This window comes from Leptonychotes weddellii, chromosome 4 (assembly GCF_054177405.1).
Source record: "Leptonychotes weddellii isolate Sample4059 chromosome 4, ASM5417740v2, whole genome shotgun sequence".
Lineage (NCBI taxonomy): Eukaryota > Metazoa > Chordata > Mammalia > Carnivora > Phocidae > Leptonychotes > Leptonychotes weddellii.
Window position 1 is genome coordinate 24,284,645 of NC_138372.1, and position 19,177 is coordinate 24,303,821.

The window sequence follows — 19,177 nt, forward strand, 5'->3', positions numbered from 1 at the left end:
CTACATTGGTATCTTTGGGGTAAATACCCAGTAGTGCAATTGCTGGGTCGTATGGTAGCTCTATTTTCAACTTTTTGAGGAACCTCCATACTGTTTTCCAGAGTGGCTGCACCAGCTTGCCTTCCCACCAACAGTGTAGGAGGGACCCCCTTTCTCCGCATCCCCACCAACATCTGTCGTTTCCGAACTTGTTAATTTTGCAGGCTCCTTTTTAAAAGCTCTCCAAGGCGGGCGATATTAGCAGAGGCAAGAGACCCATCACTAACCTCCCTACCTGTTACCACTTTCCAGCAGGGGAAGGGAGTTTCAGAAGCCCTAGGATGTCCAAAAATTGGAGAAAAATTATGTTTTTTGATATGTGTGAATATACTAAAAACCATTGCATAGCACATTTTAGGTGGGTAAATCGTGTGGTGTGTAGGTTATATCTCAATAAAGCTTTTTTAAAAAATTTTAAGTGAAAGGACCAAGAAAGTTACAGAGCTCCATCACCTAATAAGTAAATAAATAAATAATTTTTTAAATACTGATTTTGGTAACCTTTAACAACTCAGTAAGGCATGATGCTATACAAAAACAAAAGTCTGTAGGCTTTTGCACAGTAATCGCCTCTTTTTTAAAAAAGGCAAAACAAAACACAAAACAAGGTGTTCAATTTTTAGAGCAGTCTGCAGTCTACTGGGAGGCCCTGTGTGGGTCTCGGGGACCATACCTGGAGCATTCTCAGTCCAGGCCCCTGGAAAGATTCTAAGGGTCTCTAAGTACATAGAAAGAGTTTAAATGTCACAGGGCAAAACATGACCTCAGATCCAGCTTCTCACCTAGAAAAGATCGCTCCGAGAAAATAAGGAGAGTCACTATGAATTGTTATTTAATGTCTCCTGCTGGTCAGGAAGGATAAGGCAAATGACTCAGCTTGGAGCCTCACGCATATCCTCTCATTTAATTCTCGTGACACCATCATGTCCTGGACGTTACTATTATTTGCTTGTTACCGGCAAGGAAACTGAGGCTGGGAGAGGTTTAGGGGCCCAGAAGCAGGCGGCCAGTGGCAGCACATGTGGGATTTGACCCTCCTCGGCACCATTCTGCCTCCCAGCACATCCATTTTATATCCAGTTTATGGTGTATTTGAGTTTTTTTGCTTCACTCACACGTTACTGTACATGAGGGTCTATTGTATAATTCATGTACGCGTGCTCATTTTCTAGAACTCAGCACTTGTTTTCTTGCTTTTAAATGATTGTTGAAGTTTATGGTTATTGCATCTTTACTTTATGTTCCAGTGTTGGTTTTATCTGTGATTATCCAATAGTCCCACGGAGAAGACTGCTTCTCTTTAAAGACAACTCGTCACAGAAGCGGCTTCAGCTAGTGAGAACAAGCATCAGGGAAGGGGGTGAGCACGCTTGACTCTGCCAGGGAAGAGGGACACTTGAGAGAGCTGGGGCTTGGAACAACAGGAATGCAGCGAGACGGGTGCAAGCAGAACTGGGTCGGAGAGGGAAGGCTTTCTGTCACCGGCCCAGGAATCAGTACTTTACAGAGGATGTTTTCACAGAGGGGAGTGCCATCGTTGGATCTGTGTTTTAAAAGCCCCCATTTTGTTCTGGACAGGCCAGGAGCCACCCTGAGGAGGGGCCCCTCTGGGTGCCGGGGGTCTGCCAGGATAAAATACGGCGATAGTCAGGCTGCGATGTGGCTGAGAAAAGTGTCTCTGGCTTAGCACTGTCCAGGGTCTCCTCCGTCTTGCTCCTGTCCTGCTTCTCCAGCTGATCGTCCTTTGTCTCCCGTACCCGTCCCCACTGACATAGCCTGGGCAGGAATCCTGGCTGTGACACTCACCAGCTGTGCACTTGTGGTCCCGTTTCTTCCGTGCCTCGATTTCTCCATCTGTAAAAGGGGATAGAAGTAGAATTCACCTCCTATGATCGTTGTAAGGATTAAAACGAGCAAACATACATGAAGCCCTTAGAAGGGGGGCTGATACAAAGTAAGCTTTATGTAAGCTTTTGCTCTGATCCCTGTCACTCAGACGGAACAGCCTTGAATCAGGCCTGATACAAATTCTCAGGCTCTCTACCAACTCTTGATCAAAGGGTGGACTTTCAGAGGAAGCCTGCACCCGTGGTATTTCTGTAGCCCTATCTCCTTTTTTCTTCCCACTACTGAAAGGTGTTCATGTAAATGCCAGGGCTGTGCTTCTGCTCAGAATTCTGTGCTTGAATCTGCACAGCTGTCTGGAAACTCTTGGGGGTACCTTTGTCTGACTTCTTCTCTCTTTATGCGACAGAGGAGAGGACTTGGAAGACTTCTGAGCTCTTAGTGGAGAGAGAACAACTTTCTTTCTAACCAAGGGGCTTCTCAGAAGCCAGCCATTCTCGGCTGTTTCCCTGGGATCTGTAAACCCTTCCAAGACCTTGACAGGTTAATAAAAAGAAGGAAAAAGCCTGTCCCTCCATAGCTTCACCAGGTGGCTGCTTTTTAACTGTTTCCTGCCCACTTGTGGATGAGTCACACAGGCCTTCCCAGCGGCTCCCTTCTCTGTGCTCAGGCTCCTTCCAATAGGAAGGCGGTTGCCAAGGGAACCACAGGTACTAGTCTCCTGCCACCACCACCCCCCGCCCCCACCCCAATCAAGGCCTAATCTACATTGAAAGAAATTTCCGTTCCAGAGCTCAGCAGATTTCAACATTTTACAACCTGCTTAAGCTCTTGGTGGCAGTCACTTCTTCCTTAAAGGGGCCGGCCTTCCTCCACAGTAGTTAAAGCCTGTTCTTTTGCCTGAAATGTTCATGGTGCTCCTGAGATTTGCTTAGAGGATTAATTTGGTTAAGTGATCCCTACTGAGATGGGAATGATGCAGTAGAAAGACAATAAACCCGTCTGGCAGAGCTGTTGCAGGGACTGAATGAGGTCATGCAGGTAAAGTGGTTGGCACAGCATAGGGACTCCAAAAAAAAAAAAAAAAAAGCTGTTCTGAGGGTGAATGACCACAGTTTTTTGAAGGTACGGCTAATGTGGGGAAGATGGAGGGGAGCAGAGGAGGTGTCTGGGAACTCCACCAGGGGATGCCTCTCAGAGCACACCGTCCGGAGGCCTCCCTGCAAGAGGGGGCCTCCGATGCCCTGACCCTTCTTCAGAGTTTGGACTGTCTACAATTAACTGGTCTAGATTCTGGGAAAAAGAACCAGTCACCTAATTGCAGATGCCTTTTTAGAACTCTCAACTGGACATGGTGTGGCATCTAATTTGTAAGTGGATTCAACGAGGCTTTCAAAGAGGGTCCCCTGTGTTACTGCCAACCCCAGGCTGTTTCCCCGCTCCTATACCCCCTATCTATAGAGATCCAGTTGCCTCCTCTACACCCCAAAACCACAGGGGCCGGGCAGTCATACTCTTCTGCATGGTGACTGAAGGCTTCACAAGCAGGTGTCCCCACAAGCCGGGCAGAAGCTTCATCACCTTCCATGGTGTAGAGGCTGCTTTTAGGCAACAGGCTTGAGCAATGGGAACATGAGTAAGGTAGAAGGGCCCACAGCGCCCCCCGGGGTTAAGCGCAAACAGGCCCATTTGGCGACCCACCTCAAAATATCCATAGGCCCTAGCTGACCAAAGGGTTATTTACAACCAGACACAGGAACCAACAAGAGAAAATTCCACATGTTCCCATAGCTCCGCACTCCCCCACCACAGCCTGGCAGACAGTCTCTCCTCTGCTGTCCTACCCACTGCTCCTTTGAGGTGTATTCGATAAGCTTCTATCTCCTTGGTTCGGCCCCGGGTGAATTCTATCACCACCCGCCGGCCTCCACCCGATCCGGTGGCCCCATACACGGCTTAGCCTCAGAAGTCACACGGTGTCACTTCCACTATCCTTTATTTGTCCAAACTGTCACAGAAGCTACCCAGTCTCAAGGGCAGGGGACACAGACCACACCTGTAAAGGACAGTGTTGCAAAGGTAAGGTGTATTAGTTTCCCAGGGGTTCTGTAACGAAATACCACAGACTGGGTGGCTCGAATAGCAGGATTGTATGGTCTCCCAACTTAGAAGCTGAAGTCCAGGATCAAGGGGTCACAGGGGTTGGCTGGTTCTGCGGGCAGGGAGGGAGAATCTGTCCCGTGCCTCTCTCCCAGCTTCCAGGGGTTTACCTGCCATCTGTAGTGTCCTTCAGCTTTATAGCAGCACTGCCCAGTCTCTACCTTCTCTTTCCATGGTGTTCTCTTTCTGTGTCCAAATTTTCCCTTTTATAAGGACATCAGTGATAATGGAGTAGGGGACCACCCTGCTCCAGCATGGCCTCAGTTCAACTAATTGCATCTGTAAGGACACTATTTCCAAATAAGGTCACATCCTGAGGTACTGGGGGTTATGGCTTCAACACAGCAATTTGGGGACACAATTAAAACCATACCAGTGACATTATAAGAAGACCATGTGGGATGAGAGATACCGTCACCATTTTGGGAAATACAACATACCACAGGCATCCACTGCAATGACCAGTGAATTTCCACGCCTCACAGGAAATCTCCAATCACACAGAGAAGTCGTTGCAAATGGTAGAAGTTTCCCGACAGCTTTCCTACAATCTTAGGATTCTCTTTAATTACACAGAGCTGTCAGGACCCTTCTCATTCTAAGATCTGCCCAGTCTGCACCACCAGCATGTTAATTTGAGATACATTTGAGTGGGTATGCTTGTAGGCATTTTTAAATAATGAAATGAAATCCAAATGAGTCATTTACAGAATTCCTGAGGCACCTGCTAAATGACTTGGATGCCACGGATCGGATCCGATAAGATCCACAGAAACACTTGTGCACCCACACAGTCATTGGTCAGGAGCAGAAGCCAAGTCCAATCTCCAGAGAGCCCCTGGGTCCATCCCAGTCAGAACTCCCCACCACCCCATTTTCTGTTCTGGAAACAGTGGACTCCCTTACCTACAAAGCAGTCACCACGGTCCCATCTCCTCTCATTCCTGCTACCAAAAAGTAGGGGTTAAAGATTGGGGTATCATATGACTCCCCTTATAAGAGGGACCTAGAATAGGCAAGTTCACAGAGACAGAGAGTAGAGGAGTCGTTACCCCAATAGAGAGGGGGCTGGAGTGGGGGGTGGGGGAGACGGGGAGTTCATGTTTCATGGGCACAGAGTTTCTGTTTGGGATGATAAAAAAGTTCCAGAAACAGATCATGGTGTTGGTTGTACACCATTTTGAATGGACTCAATGCCGCTGAATTGTACACTTAGAGAGGTTTAAAATGAAAGGTTATGTATATTTTACCACCATTTTTTTTTAAGTAGATCTCATTGAGGACAGGTGGTGAGCTATGAAATTCCAAGACAAACAATCAAAATTTTTAGGATCTATCATTGACCAAAGCACTTTTGTATCCCTTCGCTTATGGAATCCTTTTTTAAAACCCTAGAAATTAGGTGGAAATGCTGCCGTCCTACAGATGAGAAAATAGAAGTCCAGTGAGGTGAACTGCTCAAGGTCACAGGCTGGGTTAATGGCAGGACCAGGTCTGTCTCTACAATGCAAGCCAAGGAGTCTCTGTAGGTGGCTGGCCCTTAAAGGAATGGGAGTGTTTGCATTTCACAGACTCACCGGACAGAACACCGAACAGAACACCAGACAGGGACTCAGAGGTCTGGTTTAAGGCCCACAGAGGAGGAGAAATCTGCAGCCCTGGCTGGTCTGCTCTTAGACCCTGGCCAGAGGCTCTGGTCTCCTTGTCTCCCTTCTTGATGAGTGGTTGTTTTTCTCCCACGTCCCACCCATGTGACCTTGAGTATGTCACTTAACTTCTCCATATCATACCCACTCAGTGGGCACAGTCAAGCAGGACCTGCCTGAAGAGGACTGACAGATGGGAGGATTAAGCCATGTAAAGTATCCAGCACGGAATAGGTCGCTCTTGTCCTTCCGTGACACGTCCGTTCCAATCTCATCCATGCCCCTTACCAACTGCATAACTTCGAGCAAGCGACTTAACTTCTCTGTGCCTCTGATTCTGTAAAAGACAAGATAGTGACAATCCGCACCCATGGGGTTGTTGTGAGAGTCTCTCCAATCCCGTGCCCCATCTTCCCGTCCCCACCCTTGCTCTGTGGAGCTTTACACCAGGCAGAGAGCTCTACCTCTGCTCCCTAGCTTCCTCCCTTTACTGAAGGCATCTCTCTTGGCTCCTGCGCACACTCACACATCACACGATTCTGTTCCCCTTCCCGCTGTAGAGACAAGAGACAGGCATCAGGAGCAGAGGCATATTGGTCTGGGTATCCAAGGACTGCATTTGACAGTCTGTCTCTTGAGCTCTTTAAACCACTACCAAAAGACACTTGATATATTAAGATGTTTTTCTCTCTGCTTAGAATTCCAACCTGTCTCCCAAGTAAAAGTTGGCCATGCAAGGCAGGGCGAGCAGAGGAGTCACTGAGCTGCTGCAGAGGCCATCTGAATCCCTGAGTCGGTGCACCCCCAAGCCCCCCAAGCTCCACACCAGCTCTTAGAAGGAGGGAAGAGGTGAAGCCAACATCCTCCATCCCCTTCGGCTGCCGGGCCCTGCTTCCCTCTCCCTCCAGCCCATCAGGTCGGCAGCACCGATGTGGCCCAAACCAAGACCATGTGAATATTCCCACAAGGTAGAGGGGAGAGCACCCAGACCAGATCAGACCAGACCCAGACAGGGCTGGGGAGCTGGCCAGGATGACAAGACCAGCCATCTAGAATGCAGTCTGAGAGGATGACAAATCAAGTCCTATGCAGCCGAATGTTTGGCTGCAGACGGATCACACAGCAGAGCACCGCATGTGACTTGGGGCCACAGACAGTTTATCTAGCAGCTTAGATCAGCCTAGCACAGCGCTTCTCCACTGTGGTCCTCAGTGCAGCTACCCTGGTTATCAGAACACTGGTTAAAAAGGCAAATTCCCAGGCTCCACCTGGAGACCCTGGGGATGAGGCCCAGCAATCTGCTTTAACCACCTTCCAGGTGACTGAGGCAGCTCAAGTGTAAGATTCCCCCAGCCTTGTGGAGGGAGGTTCTAGGCCAAAGGATGTATCTAAGAACCCATCAGTCTTGTCTAAGGACAAAGGAAGAAGCCGCTGTGGTCACAAGCCGAGCAGGGGTTAGAGAGAGAGATGAATCCTTTTCCACATCCCAGCTGTGCCACTTCCTAGATGCACAGCCCTGAGCCTTCCTAAGACTTGCTGTCTTCCTCCTTTAAGAGTAGACAAGGCTGACTTTATAGGGTTGTTTGAGGATTTAAAGAGGTGATACGCATGCAGGGCAAGACATGTATTAAGTACTCAAAAAAGAGCAGCTGTGGGGCGCCTGTGTGGCTCAGATGGCTGAGCGTCTGCCTTCAGCTCAGGTCATGATCTCATGATCCCAGCGTCCTGGGATCGAGCCCCGCATCGGGCTCCCTGCTCAGTGGGAAGCCTGCTTCTCCCGCTCCCGCTACTGTTCCACCTGCTTGTGCTCTCTCGCTCTCTCTGTCAAATAAATAAATAAAATCTTAAAAAAAAAAAAAAAAAAGAGCAGCTGTATAGACGTGCCCCGAGCCCAGATGGTGGCTCTGGGCATATTAGACCAAGCAGTCCCTTCCTCATGCATCTTTACAGCTGTCCGGGGGCAAAGAATCATACTACCTTGTCCAATCTAAGAGACCAGCTTTGAGAAGGGCTCCCACCTGCATAAAGCCTGCCCTGGAGATGTGCAAAATATAACCCTAAGTGGCCTCGGCCATGTTTATTATTATGAAGGGCACACCCTTAAGGTGCTGAGTGAGGTACACAGCCCTGGCAGGACAGGACACAGCACCACCCACTGGAGCCACTTCCCCAGAAGGTAATGCATGGCGTCTTCTGGAACAAATCCACAAAATTAACCTCTGCCTCCATCCCAGCCATCTGGGGGAAGAACAGTCTTCTCTCCAATAATTCTTACCATTTTCAGAGGTGCTTTTGCTCCCCTGGTCACTTCTAGCTCCCCTGCTCTCCACTCAGTCCTCGGGCTGTAACCGGGACACAAGGCCTATGTGCATCTGGGCCCTGGGGGTTCCAAGCAGACCAGGCTCAGCCACTCACCACGAACCCAGAGGCAGAGAGAGGAGTGGTGGTGAAACTGGGAAGGAATTCATTTCAGGGAAGCCAGCACCAGGAAGACAGCGGACTGGTGTCTCAAAGCCTGTCTCCGAAGTGCTGAATATATTTCCAGGTTTAGATAAAGAAAATGTGGGACGGAGGTTGGTAGGGATGTGCAGGGGGGCAGCGAAGCTCAGGTTGGTCATTGTCTTGGGATCAACGGTGGGGGTTCTCACGGGCATCGAGGCAGTCCCTATGGCTTGAGCTGGTAGTTTCAGTTCCCATTGGTTTGCTTTGCCCACCACGTCTTTTACCTGAGTTCAGAAATAAGTTGAAAAGAAGAACTTAATCAGAAAGTACTGTCTGAGGCCAAAATGGAGGTATTTAAGGTAACAACTGGGTCCTCTTTATTTTTTTCAATTTTATTTTGTTTGAATTCAATTAACATATAGTGTATTATTAGTTTCAGAGGTAGAGATAGAGGTAGAGGTCAGTGATTCATCGGTTGTATATAACACCCAGTGCTCATTACATCACGTGCCCTCCTTAATGCCCATCACCCAGTTACCCATCCCCCACCCTCCTCCCCGCCAACAACCCACAGTTTGTTTCCTATAGTTAAGAGCCTCTTATGGTTTGTCTCCCTCTCTGATTTCATCTTGTTTTATTTTTCCCTCCCTTGCCCTATTTCAAAGCTCCTCCCACCTGCCACTTCCCAGCCCTGCTCTCCGGCTCCCACCACTCCTCAGGAAGCTGGTCCCTCTACCTTCCTGCCCTAAGGCAAACCTAACCTGAGCTTTTGGGCTTTACTGTGAGTGAGGGACGTTACCAAACAGCAAACTGGAAACATTCCAAATGGAATCTTGATCTTCTCAGAGTCCCTCAAGCAGCCCAACGCAGGGAATTTGTCAATGCCCTTCTGGGGCCAGAGCCTGCCGCCCTGTTTGAGGGCACTAATTGCCCCACCATGAATTTTCTTTAATCTTCCCTTTTCCCTGGGTCCTGCAAGATGTTGAAAACTCCCTGCCTTGCAAGCTGCCCACCGTGGACAGTTTCTGATTCCTACTAGTTTGCTTTGTGGAAAATTCTCGGACTTGGAAGAGCCCCTTCCTTCTGGACCATGCGAGATGGGGGGAGGGAGAGAGCCTTCCTTTTACTAATCAAAAGACCTATTTATAGTGTTTTCTTAAATAAAAATGCAGCCTTCCTTCTGTCAGGCACCCCCTCACCCCCACCTGGAATGTAAAAGGGTCTGTAGGCATTTCTGGTTTTAAATAGCAATTTTTTTCCCGCTGGCTGTTCCACGGAAGCAATGCACAGAAACCCCTGGAAATTCCTCAAGTTTTTATTAAAAATTCCAGATGGTGCAGCAGAGATTTCAGACACTACAGCTTCTATTAACAACAGGAAATTAATAACCGAAGTGACTTGCGGTCATCACCATCTTTTGATTGGTGACAATACATGAAAGAAAGGGAGCAGGGCAACACAGCGTTTGGCACAAGTTGTGTAGTGGGCAAAGCCTGGGTGTGAACCCTGGCTCTCCCATTTATCACCTGAGAAGCTTGTTGGGGCGTCCCCTAACCACTCTATGCCTCAGTTTCCTCATGTGCAAAATGGAGAAATAAAGGAACAGTCAGCTCTGCTGTCATGCTCCATCTGCTTTCCCGAAAATCACCACCGTGCAACAGGTGGTATAATATAAAATATATTTGATCTGGGTCCCAGGTTCCTGGTACTGAGCGCCTAAAAGCACACGGAATTTCCTGAGTGAGAGAAGCATCTTTTGTCATTCATAAGAAGCCCCTTTCAATCATACCTGGGCTTATGCTAATGAAGTGACTTAGGATGGGGTCCCTAGATCTGCTCTGGAAGGGGCTGGTCACCAGAAAGACTGTGTGATTAGAGGGTTGGAGCTTTCAGCCCCACCAGGTACCTCAGCGGAAGGGAAGGAAGCTGGAGATGAAGCTTTGGAAAAATTCTTGAACAACTACATTGGAGGAGCACCCGGGCTAGTGAACAGCCAAATGCCGGTAGAGGGGTGCTCCTGGAGAACATGATAGCTCCATGCACCCCCTGTGACCCCAGCCTGCACCTGCCCTGTACCCCTCTTCCATTTCGCTGTTCCTGAGATGCACCCTTTACACTAAACAGGTAAGGGTAATTAAAGTACATTCCTGATTTCTGTGAGCCATTCTTTCTAGCAAATTATCTGACCTTAAGAGGTCATGGGCACCTCGAATTTATAGCAGAGCCAGTGAGGAATATGGGAGGCTGTGGACTTGCAATGACATCTGCAGCTGGCACCTTGCAGGCTTGTGGGACTGAGCCCTTAAGCACTGAATTGAATTGTTGGCCACCCACGTGGAGTCCAGAGAATCGGAGAATTGGTTGCTAGTGTTGGGAAACCCTCCAGACTGGATAAACAAAGTATGGTGTATACATATAGCAGAATATCATGCAGCCTTAAGAGGGAAGGAAGTTCTGACACAGGCTACAGCTTGGGTGAACCTGGAGCACGTTCTGCTAAGTGAAATAAGCCAGTCACAAAAGAACAAGCACTGTATGACCCCACTCCAATGAGATACTTGGAGTAGCCAGATTCCTAGAGACAGGAAGTAGAGTGGTGGTTGCCAGGGACTGGGGGGAGAAGGGAATGGGGCGTTTCCGTTTACTGGGTACACAGTGTGCCTTTGCAAGACGGAAGGAGTCCTGTGGATGGAGGGTGGTGATGGTAGTTGACAGGGAAATTGAAGGGACCCCATGAAAATCAGCTTTTTTCACTCCTTTTTCTGCTTCTATTCTTGCTAGGTACATGCACCCCCGCCCTACACATGTCTTTTTTTTTTTTTAAGATTTTATTTATTTATTTGAGAGAGAGAGAGAGCACATGAGAGGGGAGAGAGTCAGAGGGAGAAGCAGACTCCCTGCTAAGCAGGAAGCACGATGCGGGACTCGATCCAGGGACTCCAGGATCATGACCTGAGCTGAAGGCAGTCGCTTAACCAACTGAGCCACCCAGGCGCCCTACACATGTCTTATCGTACGGATAATGCATGTCCTCCTTATAAAGGCCAAGGAGTTAATGATTTCTTTGGAGCCTTCCAGCACCATAGGTACCCACTAAGGAGTGACCAGGATGGGTCATCATGAATGTTTTCCAAGACCGCTGACTCACCATGACCCCTGGCTCCAGGGCATAAGGGACTTACAAGGACACCTAAACACTCCTTGTTTTAACCAGTTCCTGGATGCCTGAGAAGATGTGTGCAACAGACCACAATCCTCAGTAAAAACCCCAGGCCCCAGGCAAAGACAGGACTTCTTCCCTTTCCGAGTCTCCCAGATGCTCCGTCTGTGTCTGTCCTCTCTCTTTGTCTTCAATAGACTTGCTCTCACCTCCTCCCTGTTCACGTTTGATTGCTATCCTGCATGAGAAGCCAAGGACCTTCTTGGCTGGTCCTGCAGGACCCCCTCTGGGTCCCAGCCCCCGCCAGCCTGCATTAGTAACCAACAATGTGAATACATGTAATACAGAGAACTGGATAGTAACAAATGATTAAGATGGTAAGTTTTATGGAATGTGTTTGATCACAATTTTTTAAATTAAATATGAAATAAATCACCACTTGGCAAAACCCACAAGGCCAATGGGACAGTGGAGTTAAAACACAGCACTCAAGAATTTCATCAGAGACATATTAAAAAAGAAAAAGCAACCTAATAAAACAGTAGCACAGTTTAACACATATGCAGTGGTTAAGACATACATAGATACTACAAAAAGCATGACACTTTACCTTCAAAAACATCTTTCTTTTGCTTGTGGAAGCAGACATGGGAAGGGGGACAGCTTGAGTTACTGTGACATGGTGTAAGGAGAGCTACCCGAAATCAGAAGAAGTTCCAGCACCAGATATGTAGCTCATAGCACACACACCACACAGGGAACTGAGCAACTCAAGATGTTTGAAATGTATGCGTGTGTGCGTGTGGCTTATTCCTACATGGCTCGGTTCAGCCACAGGGAGCGATAGTGGGCTCACTAGTGTTTCTCACCCGAAATCACACATAAGCAAGTGCAAAGTTAACGTTATGCTCAAATCATTCCCTAATACATCTGTGGCATTGCAACACATTTGCTTTTCAAAGCAAGCACAGCAGATGAACCAACTTAGGTAGCTGATGGAATTTACTACAAGGATTATGTGATAAAATGTGTATGAAGCTTTCGATAGTGCCTAACATCTAGTAACTGCTCAAAAGTACCATAGGTGATTATGGTAGTTGGAATAATGGCAGTGGTCGTTGGGGTACCATGGTTATTGTTCACACTGTTACTACAAAGAGAGTAACCCAGAGGTGGACCAATGGAGGCTACATGCCCATTTTACAGAATGCAGGACGAGGCCCAAAGAATCTGAGAAATCTCTCAAGATCACACAAAAATCTGGTACAAGATGGTTAATTGAAATATATATATATATATATATATATATACACTGATCCAGAACTTGTATCCCGGGTACCTGGTGGTTAATGACTTTGCCCAGTCAACAGAGAGGTGAGGAAATGCTCTCCACTTTCAGGGAATTGCAGCCCTTTCTAAAAGGCAAAGGAAATGGGTAAAACTTTCAGTTCTGTCTGAAGAAGCAAGACTAATTTTTCTGGTGGTTCCTACTGACTTGGAAAGAGAAGATCTGCCCATCAAATGGCATTTTACCAGCTGATCAATTTGGTGTCATTCTCATTGAATTAAATCAAATTGAAATGTAATTCCCTTCCCGGAACAAATCCCCTTGCAGGGACTCGCTGTGCAGAAGTGTTTGACCTTGTGCTGGCTGCCTAGATGGCTTTCCAGAAAGCTAGGGGCACACGCAGGGCCTGAAGAGCTCACACCTTGCCAGGCATCACCTTCTTGGCTGACCCTGGGCTTGAACACTACACACGCCTAGGTCAACAGAGATGCCCAAATAGCTTCCGTTGACCCCTGTTATGGTCAAGTACCTGAATGTGGGCTTATACCTCAGAAAGTGAGCTGGCATGTACATATAAAGGAGCAAGGAACAGTCACACTGGAGAGCTCCTAAGGGAGGCTTTGTATAAATTAGAAGTCATCCTCCAGGCGATGGAATTACAAAGTGATACCCCCGATAGTAGGGAGAAGGTGCTCCTTCTTCCAGACTATAGCAGCCACAAACCAAGGTGCAAGGGTAAGTGAGTGATAAGTACGCTGAATTTCAGTCTCTTTCATCCCCAGACTTGATTTACCCAACCACACCCAGCAGTGCTAGTCAACTCCCCACTGGAGCCACCATAGAGGGTCCAGCTCTGAGAGATCCTTGGAGCAGAGGCTCAGTTCTGGCAGAGCCTGGGTATTGCTCAAAGTATCCAGTGGCTGTTGGCTGAACCAGCTACAATGGTCCCCCCACCAAGTCCTGGAAGACCCTAAGAACAAACTGCAAAGCATTCTCTCCCTGAAGTTCCCGTGGAGTCAGAGATTGTACTTGACCCGGGTCCCTCCTGCCCTTTATCTACCCTTCCACTCCCTGCCTTGGGAACCAGAAGACCTGGCATGAAATCTTGGCTCTACTGACTAGATGACCAGGGGCCAGAGACTTAATCTCTCTGAGCTTCAACAAAACAGTAAGAATACTTGTCAGCAGCACATGGAGGTGAGTATGGAACCTGGAAACAAGGGTGCCCTCTGAGAGTCGGGCTAGTAAATCCACACAGAAGGAAGAGATATGCCATGCCATCTGTTGGCATGAACCAAGTGGTGGTCTGAAAATGTGACTGAAGAGTTGGGGAAGATGCCAATCACGGTGGCTTGGGTATGGTCACAGGGAGACAAGACTGAGGAGTGATGGCGATCGAGTAAGCAAAAACCTAATTAACTAAATCAGCTGGCAAAAGACTGTGTGAGCAGAGAAAGCATGCCTAGCCTGGAGCAGAGACAGGGGAGCCCAAGGAGCCAAAAGCTGGCCGTATGTATTCTGTGATAAATTCACATAGTTGATGCCAGACCCAGAGGCATCCTAGCAGCCAACCACTCAGCCTTCTCAGAGACATCCGACCTCTCATCAACCCTTTTCAAGCCACAGCAATCCTTAGTCCCAGAGTTGTCATCAGGATTAGAGAGGAAAGTGCCCAGCACACAGCCGGTGGCAAATAAACTAACACCCCCTCTCACTCTGTTCCTTTTTTTCCTGAAATAATAACCAATGTTGAGTCTTTCCGGCTATGCAGCATTTCCTCCTAGATCTTCCTGGCGTTCCTGCTCTTCCCTCCTCTGGTGTAACTATCCTCCCCCGGTTATACATCCATCATATTCCTGTCCTCTATGTCCAATGGAGTGCCATTTTTATGGCCAAGAAAGGCTCTCTGTTCTAAACCTAATGGGCAAGGCAAAATTAATAAAATAACCACACAAATATCAGCTTGCAACCGCCAAGCGCTGTGAAGGAAAGGTGATGACACATGCTTGCCTGCTGTGGTGTGTGCCCCCCAGTACCCCCTTCACGACTGACGCCCTTATCCTCCCAACTGCCGGGAGTGCTGGATGCAGACGGCAATCACCTAAGTCTTCCCCAGGAATTGCCCGCAGCCTTCAAGAGCCATGCTGACAGAGGTCACACCCCTTCCCTGGAGACAAGCCACCTCCAGTGACTCCAGGAACCCACCTAACACAACATATCAAAGGAGGATTGGTCTAGTTAGGGGGGTGGTGGCAGCGAGTGGGGGTGTGAGGGTCACAGAAAGCTTTCCTCACACAGGTACGGTTGAGCCCAAGTCTGAAGAGTAAGGAGTTTCCTGGAGGAAGAATGTGCTAAGCAGTGGGAACAGAATGTGCAAAGACCCTGAGGAAAGAAGGAAGTTTAAGGCCAGTGTGGCTGAGGTACTGAGAGTATGAAATATCAGGGGAAGGACAGAAGTTAGGATGGAAACGTAGGTTAGGGCCAGGTCGAGCAGGACCTGATAGGCCAAGTTAGATTAAGGTCTGATCCAAAAGAAAGCTTTCTGATTCATGGTTGCATTAGTTTGCTACGGCCACCAAAACGAAATACCATAGCACACCACAGGCTGGGCGGCTTGAACAATAGAATTTATTTTCCCAAAGTACTGGGGGCTGGAGGTCCAAGTTCATGGTGTCGGTAGGGTGGGTTTCCTCTGAGGCCTCTCTCCTTGGCTTGCAGATGGCCCCCTTCCTGCTGCCTCTTCAGCTGGCGGTCCCTCTGTGCACTGGGGCCCCCAGTGTCTCTCCTTTTTGTCCAAATTTCCTTTTCTTACCAGGATATCCATCAGACTGGACTAGGGCCCACCCTAATGTCCTCATTTTAACTTAATCACCTCTTTAAAAGCCCTTTCTCCAAATACAGTCGCATTCTGAGGTACAGGAGAGAGGAGAGTTAGGGCTCCAACGTATGGATTTGGGGAGGATACAATCCAGGCCGTAACAGTGATGTTTTCTGTATGCAAGGTCCTACGAATGTACAAACCCTAAGTCTCAATAAATAAATAAAGTAACCACCTTTGTCGAAAATAAAAAATAGCATTATAATGGACCAGCCCCAGAAAAAGCCAACTATGCAGTTGGAATATATATGTGCATGTATATATATGTATATGTAAGTCATTTCCAGCACATCCTTACCGGCACCCTCCGCTGTCCCCAGTCCCCACTTGTGATTCACAGGTCCTTCCTTCCTCTCTGCTCCCATCCCAGGCTGGCTGTCTGCCAAGTACTGCTGGAGAAAACCAAGTAACAGTACTGCTCCATTACAAATTCCCGGTCTCCAAGTTCTGCCAGGCTGTCGCTGCCCTGCCTTCCTCCTGCTCACCCCGGGCTGCTCAGCAGCTATGCCAACCCTTCCCATCCTCCACTGCCGGTCCCCACTCACCCCTCCCCTCAGTCTCAGGACACCCTCTGCCCTACCCCCAGGCTGTTGTCCAGTTTCTTTCCTTACTTCCTCCAGTCTTTCCAGAGCTAACTAGAGGAAGGCACATGCGGGGTAAGAAAGAAAAGGAGGTCTGGCTCCAGACAGATAGTTCTCCCACAGAAGACCATTCTTCTTGGGCAAGTTAACTTTACCTCCCTGCACCTCAGTTCCTTTATCTGTGGGAAAATGGTCATCACTTCAAGATGGCATCCTGTCCCACATCAGATGAAAGCCAAACTCCTTACCATGGCCAGCACGGGTGGCCCGACGTGACCTGGCCCTGTCAGTTCTGACCCTATCTGCTATCCCTCTCTCCCTGGCTGAGCTGCTCCAGCCACGTTGCCTTTGATATTCCCGGGACACAAGCTGGTCCCCACCTCAGGGCCTTTGCACATGCTGTTCTCTCTGCAGGAGCTTGGAATGACTCATGTCCCCACCGGCAGTTCTCCTCAAAAAGGCCTTCCCTGATGACCCCATCTAAGCTAGCACCCACCCCCATCTTTTCTAATCTCTTTATTTTTCTTGGTTTTGCTTATCATTTAACATGCCCCCAAATTATAGCCCTTTGTTTACTTGTTTATTGCCTGTCTCCCTCACGAAATTGTAAGCTCCAGGAGAGCAAGGACTGTGTTTTGGTCATAGTCACTCACAGCAGTAAGACAATGCCTGGCATGTAGCTGATGTTCATCAAAATTTTGTTAAATGAATAACAGAAAAAAATGTAGGATGGCTATCTAATGACCTTTCTGTGCTATACCAATACCACCACCACTCTTCCGAGACACAATTACACCCACACTCACATCTCTGCTCCAACTTTTGGTGAAAAGGAAGCTGCCGGCACCGTCCGACATGACCCTCCCCTTGGCCACAATGATGGATCAGGAATTAGGACCATGCCTTGATCTGAACCAGTCAGAGTCTTTCCCTGGGATATTCCAATCTACAAGCAGGAAAAGAGCAAATTTTCCCCGGAGACACAAAATGGTGAGGCCAGGAGCAGCTGGTGGCCTTTTCTTACAAGGCATGAGAAAGAGAAGTCTAATGCCCTGTCAACGCAGCCCTTCCTAACTTGGACACCTGAGCCAATAAGCATCTCTTTGTCTAGGCCAGTTTGCATTGGATTCTGTCGCTCGCAACCAAAAGAGTTCGGTTGTCCTGACAAATGAACGGACAGATGCCAAACACCAGGAGCGGTGCCTGGGTCAAAGCAGGCGCCTAATTGCTGTTAGGTCCCTCCCCAGGAAGCTCCTATAATTTCAACCTTCTTTGCCTCCCCTTCCCATCTCAGAAGAGGGTGTCCCTCCTCTTGTGCAAGGACACCTCCACCGCTTTCTACTCAGAACCTTGCTCCTTCCTCGGCCAGAGAAGGCGGCGGTCGTGCTTGTCTTGCAGGGGATGAGGAGCTCCTACAAGCCAAGGGCTGCGATGTCCCATCTCTCCCCCTTCGGTGCCCAGCAGCGGTAGGTGCCCCAAATGCCTTTCTCAGTGGCAGAGTCAGAGCGGAACAGAATGAAGCCTCAGGCTCCCTATAAACTGAAGAGGGCTCCATAAAATGTATAAAAAGGGAAGGGCTGTCTGTATGTAAGGGATTGTGATTGTGGTTTTATTAGCCAAATAGATAACTCTCATCATGAAAGGAGGCTTTCTGGAGTGATGGATGGCTCAGAGGCCCCGGAGGGACACGGGTATTTCTCAAGTCCACCAGTCAAACACATTAACTGCCTAACACTTCCCTCTCCATGGCAACCGGCTGGGCCTCTGCACCAGGCCCAGCACCTGTGTTCTGAAAGCCCCTCAGCCCTCACAGCTGCTACCTCCCGAACCCCACCATCAGCGGGGCACACTCATTTGCCCCCCCGCCCCACCCCATCCACAGGAGAAAAAGGACCAGCTTGGGGAGGGACATGTGCCAGAATCTGGGTCCAGAAATGGGCCGGGCCATGGGCCACTGTCACCTCTGCCTCTGAACCCCTGCAACACTCCGACTGGTACCGCCCGGCCTCTGTCGTCAGCCAGCAGGCCCCATGGAGTGGGCCCCCAGTGAGACCGATGTGGGAGCAGGGAGCCTCCTGGGTACCAGATGCTGAGAACTTGCATGGTCACAAGGCCCCAGAGGCAGGGCATCTCATTTCTGTTGTGGAGCTGAGAAACCCAAGAGGGTTGATAAGGTGAAGGGACCAAGGCAAAGTCACAATTTAGCAAGTGGCAGAGTCCCCCCACCCAACATGTCTGATGCCCCAGCCCATGCTCTTTCCTCTTTGTGGACCTGCTTTCTTCCTGGCTCACCATATCATCAGTGAGCAAGGGAGCGGGGGGTGCGGGGCTGGGCACTCCGCAGGGAAGGAGGGGTCTCGGCAGCACCCCCCTCCCCACCCCCGCCACTGCCTACAGTCTCCATCCAGAGAATGGCCATCAGTGCCTGGGAAGACAAACACCCTCACCCCCTTGGGTGTCAGCACAGGGAGGCAGTGAGTGTAGACAAGTCCTTCAAGAGGCTCCTTCATCTGGCAGTGAAAGAAGAGAGGGGGGTTGTGTAAGATACAGGCAAGTGGCCTGGACCAGAGAGAAAGGAATCCACGGAGATGGCTACATGGAGGACACCGAGAGAAACAGAGAGAGTACATGCGCACATTCACAGCGTGAGTTCTTGCGGGTGGGGATGGGCAAGAAGGCATGGGATCCAGACCAGGGATCTGCAAACTTTTTTCCGCAAAAGGTCAGAGAGTGAATATTTTCAGCTCTGCAGCCTATACAGTCTCTGTCACAACTTCTCAGTTGCCATTGTAGTGCAAAGACCACACCATGTGTGTTCCACGTTGTGTTCCATTTATTGCGTTCCAGTAAAAGTTTACTTACAAAGACAGACGGCAGGCCAGATTTGGCCCTGAGCCATAGTTTACCAACCGCTGATCTAGAGTGCAGGGTGCAGCTGGTGCTGTGGGAGAAGCAGCCGTGGTAATAAACTTGGAGAGAAGGGAGACCTGTGGGCACAGTGCCGTCCACTGGGCAGCACATACTAGGTGCGCACTGAGTGTTGACATGAAACATTGGGCTCTGCTGCAGGAAGAAGAAAGCATTGGGTAAATTTACCAAGACATGTTGACATAGGGAGCTCAAGTGTGATGCTCTTCA